The following is a 16,712-nucleotide window of genomic DNA, read 5'->3' on the forward strand; positions in this document are numbered from 1 at the left end:
GTAGTATTTGTATCTTAGCTGAAATAATTTCTTGAAATAAGCGACATCTTTACTTTGGATTCTGTTGTGTTTGAGAACTTCATGCCTAGGTGATGGGGCCAAGCCCTTGGTGAAGTGGGAAAAGCTAAAAAAATAGCTCTATCTGATAGAACTGTCAAGATGTCAAGGACAACCAGAAGAGCTTCTTCAAATGCACCAATAACAAAAGGAAAACAAAGGATAATGAGGGCTATTAGTAAGAGGAGAGGAAGACCTGCTAACAGAGGACACAGAGAAGGCCAATGGAATCCTGGGCTGCCTTAGGAAGAGCGCTGCCAGCAGGTCCAGGAAGGTGATCCTGCCCCTCCACTCAGCCCTGCTGAGGCACATCTGGAGCACTGTGCCCAGTTCTGGGCTCCTCAGGGCAAGAGAGACATGGAGCTCCTGGAGTGGGTCCCACAGAGGGGGACAAAGATGATCAGGGGAAGGGAGCATCTCTCTTATGAGCAAAGGCTGAGGGGGCTGTGCCTGTTCAGCCTCAAGAAGAGATGACTGAGACGGGACTTTGTCAATGTCTATCAGTATCTGAAGGGAGGTTGTCCAAAGGATGTTTCTTCTTGGTGGTGCCAAGCAATAGGACAAGAGACAACATGAGGAAAAACTTCTTTACTGTTCAGGTGGCTGAGCACTAGGACAGATTATCCAGAGAGGTTGTGGAGTCTCTGCAGATATTCAAGATACTTCCTGGATGCCATTCTGTGCAATGTGTTCTAGGATGACCCTGCTTGAGCAAGAAGGTTGGATTAATGACACACTGTGGTCCCTTCCAATTTTATGCATTCTGTGATTCTGTGAAATTGAGGATTCTAAGCATTCTCACTGAATAGTTATAATGTACCTATGGCTAAATATAACTCATACTGCCTTTTATGTCTGCATGTTCAGCTCTTTGTACAATGGATGGTGACTAGTCAATCTCTAGACCTTCCAATTACAGTAACACCAAAAATGTAAAAGTAATACAGTATAGTAAGAATAATGTAACAACAGTACTTAGGATAACTAATAGGACAACCAGAATAGGTATAAAATAAATTGATGCTTTCCAGTGTAAATTTCGTAAAAAATAAACCAGATGTGTAGCACCTATAAAGGACCATACATGAAATTCAACAGAACCTCAAAAAATTGTATGATCTCATTCAATTATATAAGAGTGGTAGATATTCTAGTGTGGTATCAAATGGCAAAAAAAATCATGAAGGCAGGTTTAGATGGGAACAAAGAAAAGGATGATTACATGAGATTTGAAGTGAAATTAGTGCATGAGGTGCAAAGATTGGGCTAAAGTCTAATAAGGGCAAATGATGCTGGGATATTAAAAATGCGTCTTGAAGATGAGTTACTATATTAAAACACAGCTATGGGTTTGATATCTAGGGGAAAATCAGAGAGGTAACTGGACTTTGAATCAAAACAGCATAGTATCTTTTAAGTTGGATAAAATAATAAAAACCTCCCTACTGTCAGCAGCTGGTAAGTGTCAAAGAAAAGCCTGTGCATGACAAAGAGAAGATCCTATAGCAGTGACTGGCAATAATATATTTCAAGTAGCTTGAGAATAAAAATGGCCCCCCATTAAACATGGCATGAGGACAGTCAGAAAACCACGAGTCATAAATCCTGAAAGTGACCTATTTCATGATCACTTCTGACCTTCAGAAATTGTATTCCCAACCTGGGACATTATCAGTTCCTACACAGGGAAATTTCAGGCAAGTGTTGACTCTGGAATGTGTAGATGATTTTATTGTTTCACACTGATTAGTATGAAACTTGATATTTTAGCATCAAATCAAGTGATGATAGTGACATAATACAAGTTTTCAGTTTTCTTAAAGAACTTTTAGGCAAAAATTATCAAGAATGTATTTTCCAACTAAAACCATTTTGTCAGTAAGTGTTTGTCTAGCTGTAATGACTCTTACATGGTACCATTAAGATGTTATTTTCTTCTTCAGAGTATAAAGTAAGACATTTAAATGACATGAGTGTGTGGTGAGGAAAGAAGTAATTGTATACAATGGAGTAGGCACTATGCAAATACCTGGCTAGATTACGATCTAACTTTACTGAGTAATTGATCACATCCTTTTGACTTCTATTTCAATGAGTTGAGAAGAGGGTTTAAATAGAGGTTACTCGGTGCAGTTATGTTCTTATAGGTGGTTAATGCAGAATCAAAGTTTATGTACATAGGACTGACAGAATGACCGACAGTGATAGGTAAAATAACACATGGTAAAATGCCAGAGTGCATTTCCCTAGCAATTACATTTCTTTGTAACATTTGTCTATCTCCTAAATAATTCCTTCCTGTTCCAGTTAATTGATCTCTCAAATACATGCTACCAAGGTATAATTTGTTTTACTTAAAAAAAATCCAACAAACCACAAAAATTGTTTCAGTAATTATTTGGGAAGATAACTGGCAAACACATGAACAGATACACACTAATCAGCATGGATATAAAGGAAAATTGTGTTTAACTAACACAATTAACTTCTTCATGGGAAAAACAATGAAAACTGACAGGTGTGAAGTAGGAGACATCCTGAGTTGACTATGAAGAGGCTTTTTAATTTAGCATCACACAAAAGATTGGTATGTACCATCATTAAAAGTGGTATTGATGGTGGCATCTTACACTGGGGAAAAATGGTTCCCTAAATGAGATAAGAGAACTGTATTAAATGTATAAATTTAGGGATGTCATAAGAATTGTAATGAAAATTAGGTTTAGAATTTCCTCCAGTATGCACACTCGTGCAAAGGAGAAAAAAATTATAAGCTTGAATTCTAGTGAAAAAAAAGAATGTTTGACATATAGATATTTTAAAGTAATGAATCTTAGACCGTATTTATTGTCAAAATTTATTCTTGCATTTTTGTAATAATAATTAAAGAAAAGATTTTTAGAGTAATAACAGAAACTCAAATACAATACTTGATACCTGTAAAAAATTTGGGAAAGGAAATATCTTCTTTGCTATTTGTTTGCTTGGAGACCAAAATGTAAATGAACAGCTACAGTTTGATATGTTAATTTAGCCTTACTTCAAAAGCAAACAAGCAAAGAATGCAAAAGACACAGAGCACAGGTAGTAACCCAGTGTATCTCCTGTATCGGGAGCTTCTAATCTATAGAAAAGGCAATTCTTTCCATGGCAGCCTGCAAGGAATAAAAAGAAGAAAAAAAGGATTTCTTATGCACAGTTCTGTATTTTCACTATAGCATTGTTTATGCTTACAGCTTTGCACCTCATGATACTCTGAATCTCATCACTCCCAAAATATTTAAGGTATAATCTTAATCTTCAGTGAAATTTTTCCAGTATTAACACATGCTTGAAATAAATTTCCATGTCAAGAAAAAGAATCAGTACACCAAGAAAATGAACACTACTCTTATTTGTAAAGTATTCCTAAAATAGATGATCTTCTTTTCACTAACTTTGACTTATGAAGTTTCTAAGTGAAATTCCAAAATTGGGCAAGACCCATAACAGAGTTTAGACAGAGCTTTCATTTTTATATTTGTCTTCATAAAGCCTGTATAACTCTATGGTTAGGACAAAAAAATAGCAATGCTGGTTCACACGGCTAATAAAATAGTTAATTTCCAAAGATATAAGTACCCACCTACTGAGTATATTCATTTTTGCCATTATTTGCTCAAGCAGAAAACCTTGGAAGTTTTAATCATACCATTTCAGCCAGATCCTTACCAGATATAACCTTTGAAGCATGATTATACACCCCTGTGTGTATGGCACTGCCTCAAACAAATTTCTCAACAGCTTCTGGGCAACTACAAAATGTAGTATTGTAGTTTCATGAGTTAAACACCTCATGGGCTCTGAGTTCTCCTTGACTATGGGAGTCTGTCATCCCAAGGGCAAGGTCAGCACCCCAATGGCTGTCACAAGCCTAAGCCTTCACTGGAGCACACATTTTCCACCAAAATTTCTGTAAATGTCCTTTTTGTTCAACAGAATCCAGGTGTGTACAATGGATGGAAAACACAATTAAAGCCAGTAGTTAGGGCCTCCTTTAGCCAAAATACATTCAGCTACAAGATGATACCCATTTTTATGCTTTAGCCAGGTGTACAGCTTGTCAGGACATCTAATGCCAAGCCTAGAGCAATCCCACAGCAGAATGTGAGGAGTCTTCCCCAGGTCACAGAGTCCAGCTTTTCTTAATGCCTTCTCTCCTGCCCCACAGACCTCCTAGTCCTCACTGTGCTCATCTTAAGTGACATGGCATGTGATAACCAAAATTTAAAAAAAAAAACCAAAACCAAACAGTATTTTGGTTTAAAAAGGCTATCTGCAAAAATAAGAATTAATATTTTTTACCTAGAGGATGCCCAATATGAGAACTTGAGGTTTTGTGGATTCTTGCCCTAATCACAGTACAAGGACTCATAAATAAAGGTTGTACAGAAAGATCTAGAAATATAGTTTCTTCATCACCTTTTCTTAGCTCAGGGAGTTTTCTGTTGAGAAAAGAGAAATACTGCAAGGCCTATTCCTTATATGGAATACTCACAATTATAACATGATTAAAAATTGGTTTGATATTGCAGCACTGTTTACACAGACCTGTCATCAGGAACATTGTTCCTGAATACTAGAATAAATTAATTGGATAATTCAGGTTGAAAAGACCTCAGGATAGTTGAATGGTCAATAGTCCAACCTCCTGTTTATAGCAGCATCACTTCTGAGTTCAGACCAGATTACTGGTTTTATCCACAGGTCTTAAAAATCTCTGGGGATGGAGACTGCACAGCCTCTCTAGGAATTTTCTACCACTGCTCAATTGCTCTCATAGGTTTTTCTTTCTTTCTATCCAGTCTGAATTCCTTGCTTCAATTTATGCCTGTTGCCTCCTGTTCTCTCTCCATGCTCTGCTGTGAAGAGCCTGACTCTTATCTTCCTGCTAACCTCCCCAGAGGCACTGGGGGGCTGCTGGGTGTCCCCGAGGCTGTGTCTCTTTCAAGGTGAACAAGCCCAATTCCCTCACTTTCTGCTCTCTGGGCAAGTGCTTCAGACCCCAGTCAGCTCTGGGACAATGCTGAACTCACTCCAGTTTATCAATCTCTTTCTTGCATTGGTGTGCTCAAAACTGAACACAGCACCCAGATGCAGACTAACAGGCATGGAGGAATGGGGAACAAATCCCTTCCCACAGCCCAAGGCTGCATCCCTGTTCACACCTGAGGCAGCCTTGCTGTCAGGGCACATGGCGGCCTACTGGGCCCCCAGGGTGGGCCATTCCTGCAGAGCTGTTCCCCAGCCCGGCCTGCTGCAGGGCTGCTGCACTCTTGGGGACAGCACTTCAACTTTTCCCTTGCTGAATCTCACAAGGTCCCATTAGCTCTTGTAGATTCCCAAACTGTCCTTTTGGGGGATGGTTGCAACATTTGCCTTTCTTGACCTTCTCCAGTTGTTAGGGGCCTTTAAGTCTCTAGGACCTTCCAAGGACAACAGATAATAGAGAATCATGTTTTAAACATGAGGACATAGTTAAATGTAATTTGCTCCTACTTTTCCAGAAGGGAAAAAAAAAAAGGTTTAACAATGTTAGGAAGACACTATTTGGTTCAAAGACCTCAAATGCAGTGGGTGAAATCTAGGCTCTCTGGAAGTCTCTGACAAAGATCTTGTTGCCTCCAGAGGGAAATGTAAAGGCATTTATAGTTCGGCTAGGGCTTGGGTTTCCTTGCTCTGAAGCTGTATTTGTGAAAGAAACTGAAAGCAACTTTTATTTTTTAAAAGGTACCTCTGTTTGCTCCAGGCATAATTCAAAGTCTCCAACAATGGAAAGACTACTTTATTTAGGTTAGATTACATCAGATATTAAATATGAAAATTTCTGTAATTAATTAACCCTGTCGATCAAGGGAAAAATAAAAAATCTGCATGGAGCTTCTCACTGCTGTACAAAGTTAGGAGGGTTTGCACTGTGTACTGTGTCCTTCCTATTACATATTATTTTAATGGCAAGAAAACAGGAAATTTTCAGGAGAGATTAAATTATGCAATGAGTCCTTTCTTTCTAATTAATCTCAGAAAACTGTGCAGATTTTACTGCTGCAGGAATGCTCAGGCAAAGCATATTTATTTTACTTAGTCTAAATCTAAAAGTTACTTTATCTAAAATTGTCTTTCTACCTGACAATCAAAGAATTTGTGTGTTCCTGTAGGGATTAAGTCAGGAAGCAGTTTTCAAAAACAACAAATTGAAACGTTTACACAAGGAAGTGTTGCTTTTATAAGTGATGGGAAACTTCAAATTTGATTACAAGCAACCTTTGGCTTCCTATCTGTTCAACAATAGGCCATGTTGTTAAGGGCAATTTCCATGCACAGCATGTGGGTCCCATTTTTTCATCCTTAGACATGGTTGTTTACTGTTCAGAACTGTTTATGCATTTTAATCAGGCTTATTCAGCAGCCCTTAATAAATCACCACTAAGTGAATGTACCAAAACAAGAACTATTATACAGGATTTGTTCCCCTTATGCAGTATTTGCTGCCCTCAGGTTCCACTGGATATAAAAATAAAGAGTAAATGGGTAATTGAGTCAAAAGAATAATTATGAGACATATGATTTTAATGCCTTTTGCTGAGGAGTTGCCTCCAGCAACTTCCGTTAGCTACAGGAGCTTGCCTTTAAATTCAACTCGGGCCAGAATGACTTAACAATTGGAACCTGCCTTCAGCTCATGGCACTGGAAGGCTTTTTGAGGGGATGAAGCTGACAGCCCAGTTCCTTCCTGGCAGACATTTACGTGAGACAAGGCAAAAGTCACAGAGATAAGTGCTTAAACATTCAGGTACCTTGGGGTCTGCCAACAACAGAGGAAAGCACTGCTAGTAAGAAATTGCTATGAAGAAGTAAATAGATCATTTTACTTACTAATATAAGAAACACACAGAGAAGAATTCTTTTTGCATAGTCTGGTGAACAAAAACTTTCCAAAAGGGTTTCAATAAATAGTAATGGTTCCATTAATAAATGTTTTCTGTGACAGCTCTACTGCATAAATAGAAAAAATTCCAGAAATGAAGAAGTATTTAATCTTGAAATATTTTTCCAATCTGGCTTTAACTGGATTTCACTGGATTACTATCCCTTCCTGTGAAAAACAGGGGAATTTTATAGACATATAGATCATGTGCAGGAAAGATGTGACACACATGGCATGGTGCCCTACATATGTCAAAGAGTAATGTCTGAGAAAAACAAAGGAAAATACTTCAGTGTTTGTAACTGAATACAAAAAAGGCTTGTTCTATGTAGGGCAGAGCTTCCCAGAAACTACTGCTAAAATGTAAAATATAATTTTGGAGATTATTTTGCATGTTCTTTGCCTTGATCTTTGCCCTACTGAGGCCACTAGGAGAAATGAGGCTGGGTAAATTAGGGCTCTGTTTCTCTTGCAGAAATCCTGCTTCCTTTTGGGTCACAGTTCTTGGTTAGGCTACCTAGCTCTGATGCTGCTCGCAGCCATAAAAGCTTTGTCCAGCAGTCAGCAGCCATGCAAGGCTCCCCACCAACTCTCCTGCTGGATCATAACCCCTACTGCAGCGTTGCAGACCTTTTCTCCTCTCCCCCAGCATACCAGTTTGTTTGGGTAGCACTTAGGCTGGTTTTCTAAAAGGCAGTATATTTGGGGCATTTGCTTCAATCTATTACTGTTACCATGATAATAAACATTTGTGAGCGGAGAAATTGCCACAACATAACAAAACTCTGTTAGTTAAATAGTGAGATTTCCTTTGGGAAATTATACGGCTCAGTGTTCCATAAGCCAAACTAACATAAATTATCATCTTGATTTTAGTGGTGCTCAGTTATCATGATCAGCATGCAATCTAACCTTTCAGCTAGCTGGATCAAAAAGGCCTAAACCTTTCAAGAACACCACACTGAAATACTGTTTTCTTCAGTAACACTTTGGATAGACCGACACAAACGATGGACCCTGAATTGTGCAGGCAGACTGCTCAATTACTAATATCAAACTGGCAATTGTGCCATTCATCCTTTGAAAACAGCTCACAGTCATTTCACATGCAGAAAGAGAAAAGATGTTTTCCTTTGATAAATGAATAACTACTCAACAATAATGCTGTTTTACTAAATTATTTGTTCTTGGGCAAAATGTGGCCAAACCTGTTTCTTGTGCATCACTTGCAAACAATGCCCAGCTCGGACCATGTTAGGCTCCTCACCCTGAATTTAGGATTTTTATTTTTTTGTTGTTATTCTATTAACAGCTTTGCTTCCCTTAGTGAAATAAACACGATCTCCACGACTCTGTGTGTGCAGTAAAGAGAAACTGTCAGAGGAAACCAGTCCACTAGGTTTCATGCAGTATTACCTGAGCAGGACTTCTACTTGACTAATGGACCTTGTAACTGTATTGTAATTGTTAGTTTGAGACCTAGCTGTCAAGATTTTACTTATTTCACAACTGCACAAGGTATATATGTTTTTCTTTGCCTTGAAATTTCATTATATTACCTAACACTTCAGTTAGGAAGTGCCAGAATCATTCAAGTCAGCCATTTGGGACCTAACCAAAATGTGAATCTTCATCTCAGTAAAATACTTTCGAATGCAGTAACTCACCTCAGATGCTCCCCTGCATTATCTTACAAAGTATAAAAGAATTTAATTATGCCAATAAGTGGGCAAATATTCTTTTTTTTTTTTTTATACACAGAACTGCACTTGAAACTCTGCTATTTTTTTGGAAACAATTATTTCTAATATTTAAAGAAAATGTTTCAAAAATTAGTGAAATTTCTCTTTTCAAAGGGAGCATGAAGAGAGTATGAACCCTCTGATAATACAATGGTGACTGATTTGTCTCTTAACAGCTTTATCTGTATATATCTTATTGGAGGGCCCTTCTATAAACAGTAAAGAAATTAGTACAGTAATTGAAACATATATAGGGAATAAAAAAAGACTGTCCACCTGTTCCAGTTACTTTGAGACAGACTCACCTGTGCTGGAGCAGTGCAGCACCATGCTGTGCCCTTGGACCTGAAGATGTTAAAGCTTTGGAAACTGTGTCAGCAGCTATAAAATAGGAAATATGGGTTAAGTAGTCCACATGAGAGAATGGACAGAGGAAGTCAATGGGAAAGGGAGGAGAAATAGAGAAAACTGTTACTCTCTCACCTTCTTTAAACTACTAAAATATATAAATTGTTAGAAGAACATTTAATAATTAAGTCTTTTGGAAAAATGTAGCTTGAAACTATGATATGCAAGAGGACCACGGTGCTCTGATTGCAGAAGTAGCTGATACTTTTGACCACTACAGCCAATCCAAAATTTAAAAACTTTCCCTGAAACAATTACACAAGTTTCTAACACCATCGCTATCCCCAGAGGACAAAGATACACAATAAAAGTTGTGTGAAATACCCAAGACACTCAGAAAATACCTTGCTCTGATTTTTATATCACCAGATGCCTGAAGTATCAACACTGCTGTAAATCATACCAGAGTACATGAAACAGTACTGGACAGACTATTGGATAAGATCTGCATTTCATATCAGCAGAGTTGTACATATGACTTGTTCTTAGGAACAGAAATAATATTCTGAGAAATCATTGTATGTTTTAGATACTTTTTTCTGAATCTTTTGTGGTGGAGTGGGAGCAATAGGTTGTGCTGCTGTCTAACCTAATATGAATTACAAGATCCTTTATATAAGCTCTCTCACATGCTTTGTACTATTGCTGATATGTCACAAGGGTGAAAAAAAATCCAAACTAGGAAAATGAAATTTCCAAATAAAGTTCTGTATGACTGAAGCGTTTCATGTGTGGTTTCTGCAGGAAGAAGCATAGCTAAAAAACTTTAGTCACATCCATATATCTAGCTTTCAACATGTGTTAAAATCACGCACAAAAGTCAGGGCGCATGCTGCAGTAAGATTTTGTGCACATCTGCAACATAACTTGACAGGGAATCAATTTCTTTTCACACTTCAATATTTCACTTCTGTGTATTTTTTTGCAACTTGCTGAGCTCTAATGCCAAGCCAGATTTGACAGAAATTACTTCAGTCATTTGAAACTGAGCTGTTGAAGCTTTTTATGGAACTGGATTGAAAGAATGCTAATTCCATCTGTGTTTGCTCAGAATGATGGTGACTCCTAAGCACAGCAGTTTCCTGGGGAATGGTTAAGTTCAGCTGGGAGTGCTGTGAAATTCTTTCGCTAAATCTAGATTTCTCAAAAGCCTGACTAACCTGGCAAAGTTTAAATTGCTTTCAGGATGTCAGGACGGTAAAAAAAGAAACAGCAGGAGGTAGGAAGAGAAGTAAGTGTCAAGGCAAACTGCCTCCTCAGAAATTAGAATGGCAACAACAGGGTGCCCCAAATCTTCTAATGTTGTGGGCTGGATGCCAGTTTTGCTCCTTCTTCATAGGGCAGCTGTGGCTTGCAAGGATTGGAAGGCTTGCAAGTGGCTTGTGTGGGCAGCTACAGAGGAAGCCAGCACCCAACACAAGCCCACCCAGGCTCTCCTCGAGGCTGCCCTTTGCTGCTGCATACAGAGCAAGACAGCAGTGCAGCTTCCTATTCTGTTTTCTGAACATGGACTATGTTTTCCCAATGCACTGAAAATATTTACGAGACAAATGGAGAAAATACTGAGCTGTGACGTGACTCAAGCCTGGCCAGAATGCACAAATCTAATTTTCCCCTCCTTTCACAACTCTTCTTTTCCTTGAAATACAGACCAAAGGTTTCCCCAGGCCACCGGTGATACACCCAATTTTAATGTGGTGCAGGTAACACTCATATACCAAAGAGTCTGCACAGTGCAAGGAAGTACAACATTTTTTGGTGCCAGCTATGCTTAAGAAGTCAGCTTATAATGGGTTCATGCCCCACATCAGGTGGGTGTCATACCTTTTATTTGAACTGCGTCCTAAGCTTCATGGTAAACAAAGCAGCAGGTGTAAGCCAGAATACTTTGGGGATGGTACAAGAATGTAGAAATTAAACATGTAGTCAAAACTTTAATGCCTCCTGCACAGCTGGAGTTTTGCTCCTAGTTTGCTGAGTGTTATTTCTACCATTGCTGTTCTGAGGTATCTCTGAGTTGGAGTAACCTAAGTGGTTTGCATCCAGGTTAGCATAACCTGACTGAGTTACTTTCTTGGACCAGGACACCCCTGAAATGACCATCACCAAAATGTCAAGGGAGCATTTTTGAATGGGGAAATTTAGAGCAAAATCTGCCTAAAAGTCTGCAGCAGCTCTGCAGTGATGACATAACCTGGGCCCAGACTGCCAAGCTTGGTAATACATTGAAGAACATTAATGACTGCTGTCTAACATGCTCAGGTTAGACAAAACAGTGTGAGACAATTACCTCCAAGAGTGTGGGAAATCCATCTAACTTGGAAAATGGCAGATAGCTATGTTATTACAAATATGTTTCAGTGTGTAAGTCCAAAGCATTTTTTGCCAGGGAAATTCAGGATCAATCTCAAAAAATGCTTTGACAGGATTAATGTATAATTTCTTTGGCTAGAATATGTCACTCCAAAGCTTACAAACAGAAACGTAGAGATTGTGGTATTATTTTTACTGGAAAAGCAAAGTTGGAAATCATTAATGAGTTCAAATAGACATTTCCAAAGTGTCATACACAGAATCCAGTAAAATTATGACTGGCTAGTGCTGCCTTTAGCACATCTAAGCAACGACAGCCTTAGAAAGGACTTGTATTTAATTACCTCATCTCTGTCTCCTGCAAGTGTGCATATGTTTCTATATCAAGATCCTTGTTCTTGGCTTTATGGAAGCTATACGGCTTCCATAAAGTTTGAGCATCTCAGGCTGCCATAGAGGAACATTCTGTGGATGCATGGAGGCAGATGGCTCACACCATGTCAAGTCTTCACAACAGAAATGGCAGGTGTGCTGAAGTTTTTGCATATCTGATTTTAATAGAAGGTAAAGGGCATTTAAATTACTAATTTCTGTTCTTAAATTAATTTTATGCATTTTATCCATGCTGATTGGAGGTGCCTTTGGGAAAACTTGCAGTCAGGAAAAGCAGAATGTGAATTTGCCCTGGGCTAGGTAGGACACTCCCCATATTTACATGCTTCTTTTGAATTACAAAGCTTTCAGCTGCTGCTGTCACAAGGTCCTGGAAAATACATCTTCTCCTGAGATACCTATGCTACCAGTTTCCAACACAGCTTATGCAGCAAAATAAAGGAGCCTCTCCATTATCCTTTGGATATCTTGAAGTTATGTCATTGAATCACAGAATCATTTAGGTTGCAAAAAGAGCTATAAGATCATTGAGTTCAACCATTAACCCAGCACTGACCACTTCACCACCAAACCACACTCCTAAGCACCATATCTGCATGTCTTTTAGATACCTCCAGGGTTGGTTGACTTAACCACTTTCCTAGGCATCCTGTTACAATGCTCAACAACCATTTCACTGAAAAACCTTTTTCTAATATCCAATCTAAACCTCCCCTGGCACAACTTCAGGCCAATCTTTCTTGCCCTATTGCTTGTTACTTGGAAGAAGAGACTGACCCACACCTTGCTACAGCCTCCTTTCAGGCAGCTGGAGAGAGTGATAAGGTCTCCTCTGAGCTCCTTCTCTCCTGGATAAACAACCCCAGCTCTCTCAGCCACTTCTCGGAAGAACTGAGTTTCAGCTTCTTCACCAGCTGTGTTGCCCTTCTCTGGATACGCTCCATACCTCAATGTCCTTGTTGTAGTGTGGGGCCCAGAACTGGACACAGCACTTGAGGTGTGGCCTCACCAGTGCCAAGCACAGAGGGACAATCACTGCTCTGGCCCTACTGGTTACACTCTTGCTGATACTGGCCAGGATGCCACTGGCCTTGCTGGCCATCTGGGCATGCTGCTGATGTCCAACAGCATCCCCAGGACCTTTTCTGTCAATCAGCTTCCCAGCTACTCTTCCTCCAAGCGTGTAGCGCTGCATGTGCTAGTCATGACCCTAAAGCAAGACCCAGCACTTTGTGCCTTGTTCAGCTTCATACAACTTTGGCCCATCAATGCAACCTATCGGGATCCCTTTGCAGAGCCTTCTCGCCCTCCACCAGACCAACCCTTCCTCCCAATTCTGTGGAGGTGCCATCTGGAATATGACTGAGGGTGCACTCAATTTCCTTGTACAGATCATTGATAAAGCCATTAAACAGGCCTGGCCCCAGTACTGAGCCCTGGACACTCCGCCAGTGACTAGCCACCAGTTGGCCATTAAACATCCCTCTCTGGGCCCAGCCATCCAGCCAATATTTTACCTCACAAACAGTGCACCTGTGCAAGCCACAGGCAGCTTAGCACCGTTGGGTGGATCCCATACAGCCCCAGAGACTTGTGTCTGTCTAAGTGGTGTAGCAGGTCACTGACCACTTCCCCTTGGATCATCTGGGCTTCATTGCCCCTGTCTCCCAGGTCAGGGGACTGAGCTCTCAGAGAACAACTGGTCTTACTACTAAAGACTGAGGCAAAAAAGGCATTGAGTACCTCAGCCTTTTCCTCATTCTCTGTTCCTGTGTTTCCCGTCCCATTCAACGAAGGATGGAGAGCCTCCAGGGCCCTTCCTTCATTTGTCACAAAGGTATTTATTGAAACAGTTTTATTGTCTTTTATGGAGTAGCCAGGTTAAGTTCTAGCTGTGTTTTGGTCTTTCCAATTTCCTACCTGAAAAAGCTCATGCCCTTGTAGTCCTGCTGAGCTGCCTGGCCATTCTTCCAAAGGTCATCATTTCCCTTTCTTTTCCTGAGTTCCAGACAAAGCTCTCCATTCAGCCATCCCAGTCTTTTGGCACATGGGGACAGCCTGCTCCAGTGTCTTTAAAAGTCCCTTCTTGAGGAACATCCAGCTTTACTGGAATACTTTGCCCTTCAGGACTGCCGCCCATGGGACTCTACCAATGAAGCTTCTAAAAAGGACTCCCTGCCAAGGCTTTGGGAGTCCAAGACAGCATTCTGCTGAGTTTTCTACTTAGTTTTCCAAGAATAGAAAACTCTATCATCTAATGGCTGCTGTGCACAAGACTGCTGCTGACCATTGTATCACCTACAGTCCTCCTCTGTTCACAAACAGCAGGTCCAGCAGGGCAGCTCCCCAGCTGGCACACTCACCAGCTGTGTGGGGAAGTTACCTTCCACACAGTCCAGGAACCTCCTTGACTGTTTCCTCTAAGCTGTTTTGCATTTCCAGCACACATCTGATAAGCTGAAGTCCACCATGAAGACAAAGGCCAGAAATGGGGATTTACTGGAGTGCAGACCTAAATGTTAGCTGTTCAAACCTTAAAAAAAAAAAAAAAAAAAAAAAAAGAAGAGCTTGCAGAAAAATCAGATGCATGTAAATTTGGCAAAAAATTGTAGATGCTGCTAATATGCAAGCTTGCCATTAAGCATCAGGAAATTTCCATCAAGGATGGAAATGCCATCTGAGAAAGGGCAGAGCTGATGTAGAAGAAGAATTGTTAGGGAGACTTTGATATAGTTGCACAGATCTTGTGCTTGATATGTTACATAAATGGTCTGCCCTGCCAGTAAGACTGTCCTCTGAGTAGGGAAGGCTTAACTGATTAATGAGAATTTCATGTATGTTTCATGTACCCCATTTTTTGAGTTTTGCAGCCTGAGAAGTACATCTTCATGTTTTCCTAACACCTGATACAAGCCAAGATAGCCAGTGAAGGCAAACTTTCTTTTCCTTTAGTCTCATTAAGGTAAATTAGTAAATTGACAAAATCCAAATGCAGAGCAAGTACTTTCCAAGTTTGAATAATAAAATGAAAAGAAGAGCTACTCATCATGTGAATGTCATCTCTACTTTCTGAATATATCTGGATAATACACAACCAAAAACTTATCACAACCATGGCTAGGGATCCATTTGTCATGCAATTCCAGGCTGCATTCACCAGAAAGTATCTGGATTTTAGGGATGCCACTTGTTTTACTCTCGAATCATTCCATACTCCAGATCTGAACAAGGAATTTATATTTTCTTGTGCTGTGCTCTCCAGCGTTTGACAGGTAGCAATTCTTGGGCCTGACTATACTCAATTAATTATCACTTGCCCAGAGAATAGACAGAATTTGGTAGCTACTGCTCAGCAGAGCTGCAGATGTGTGTCCCAGAGACCAAGTGCTCAGAGGCTGCCCTGGTTTAATGAGTTCATTTTGCTATTCTGCTCTACCACCCTTGCTTAACATCACACAACCAGTTTGAGATCTCCACTGGGAACCTCTTGAAAAATAGTATTTCCTGTCTTACTTAAAACCTGAGTCCTGTGATTTGGTGGGTTTATAGTACAGCTATGACAGCAGAGTCAGATCATGGGTGAGAAGCCACTGATAGATGGAAATCAGAGAGAAGAAAGACACTGTTTAAACACACATTGCAAGGCATGGGTTAAATCCTGGAACTAGAGATGCAACCTGACATGAATTTTTAACTCATCATGTGGTTGATCACTCTCTCCCATGCAGTCAAATGCTACACATGTTGATGAACCTTTGGGTCTCTTCCAACTCAGAAGTGTGTTGTGTCATATTTCTCTGTGTAGTGCTATATTTCTGTGTGTTGTGCTTATATTTCATAGAAACATGAAACTTGCTAATCATACTTTACCAAACTACACAGCTGAGATGAACACATTAGTAGCCACTCTGGCTTCAAAAGAAGCCTTGGAGGAAACCAAAACTCAAGTCTGTCTTTGAAGGCTACAGTCTCTGACATCCATCATTTCCCTGGTGAATACCTTTTATTCATACAGCACAGCTGGATGGACTAACTGCACATCCCAAGTGTTGAATTATGGTTTTCAGTGTCTCAGGCCCTTGGGAATTCTCTGAGAATTTAATCAGTGAAACTAAAGACAAAATAAATCCTTAAGTGTGAATAAATTTATGAGGGGTAATTGGAAAGGCAGCTACTTGCAATGCTCAGAAGCCAGTGCCCTCCTGACTTGTTTCTTTCCCTTAGAAACATAATTTCTGCACCTTCGACTACAACAATGCTCAGTAGCTTCAGATGTAGCCTGGGATACAACAGCCTGGTTTCTGTCCATTCTACAACAAGGAGCAAGAGTCTCAAAATGCTCATTAGTAAAATACTTGCATTAATATATTTTGATGAAGGCCTTCAGATTTGCCAATACAAGCGCTCAAGCTGTGGAAATTGTTTCGGCTGAGAATACTTACGAGAATGTATCAGGGCAAAACTATCAGACTCATCTTGGACTTCTTCCTGCTCACAGCCACTGCTGTAAGACAAAAGGTCAAACTGCATGGGTCTCTGGCACGAAGCAGCCTTTTCAACTCTTAGGCTCTCATTCACCACATCTTAGTACCAATGGAATTAAGTGCCAAAACTCTAGCAGGGCGAATCTACCCTAAGATGTAAAGGAAAGATTCAGACATGTGAGCATCTAATTTATATTCCCCAAGGCATTACTTAGTCCCACAGCAGTTAAGGCATCCTTCCCGTTTCTCAACCAAGGGCACAGATGATTCCACTAGTCCAGCTGGCTTTAGCTTTGAACCACCCTGATGTCCGAGGGTTATGCCTCTGCTGCCATACAAAAATAAGGG

This window comes from Melospiza melodia, chromosome 4 (assembly GCF_035770615.1).
Source record: "Melospiza melodia melodia isolate bMelMel2 chromosome 4, bMelMel2.pri, whole genome shotgun sequence".
NCBI classification, from domain to species: domain Eukaryota; kingdom Metazoa; phylum Chordata; class Aves; order Passeriformes; family Passerellidae; genus Melospiza; species Melospiza melodia.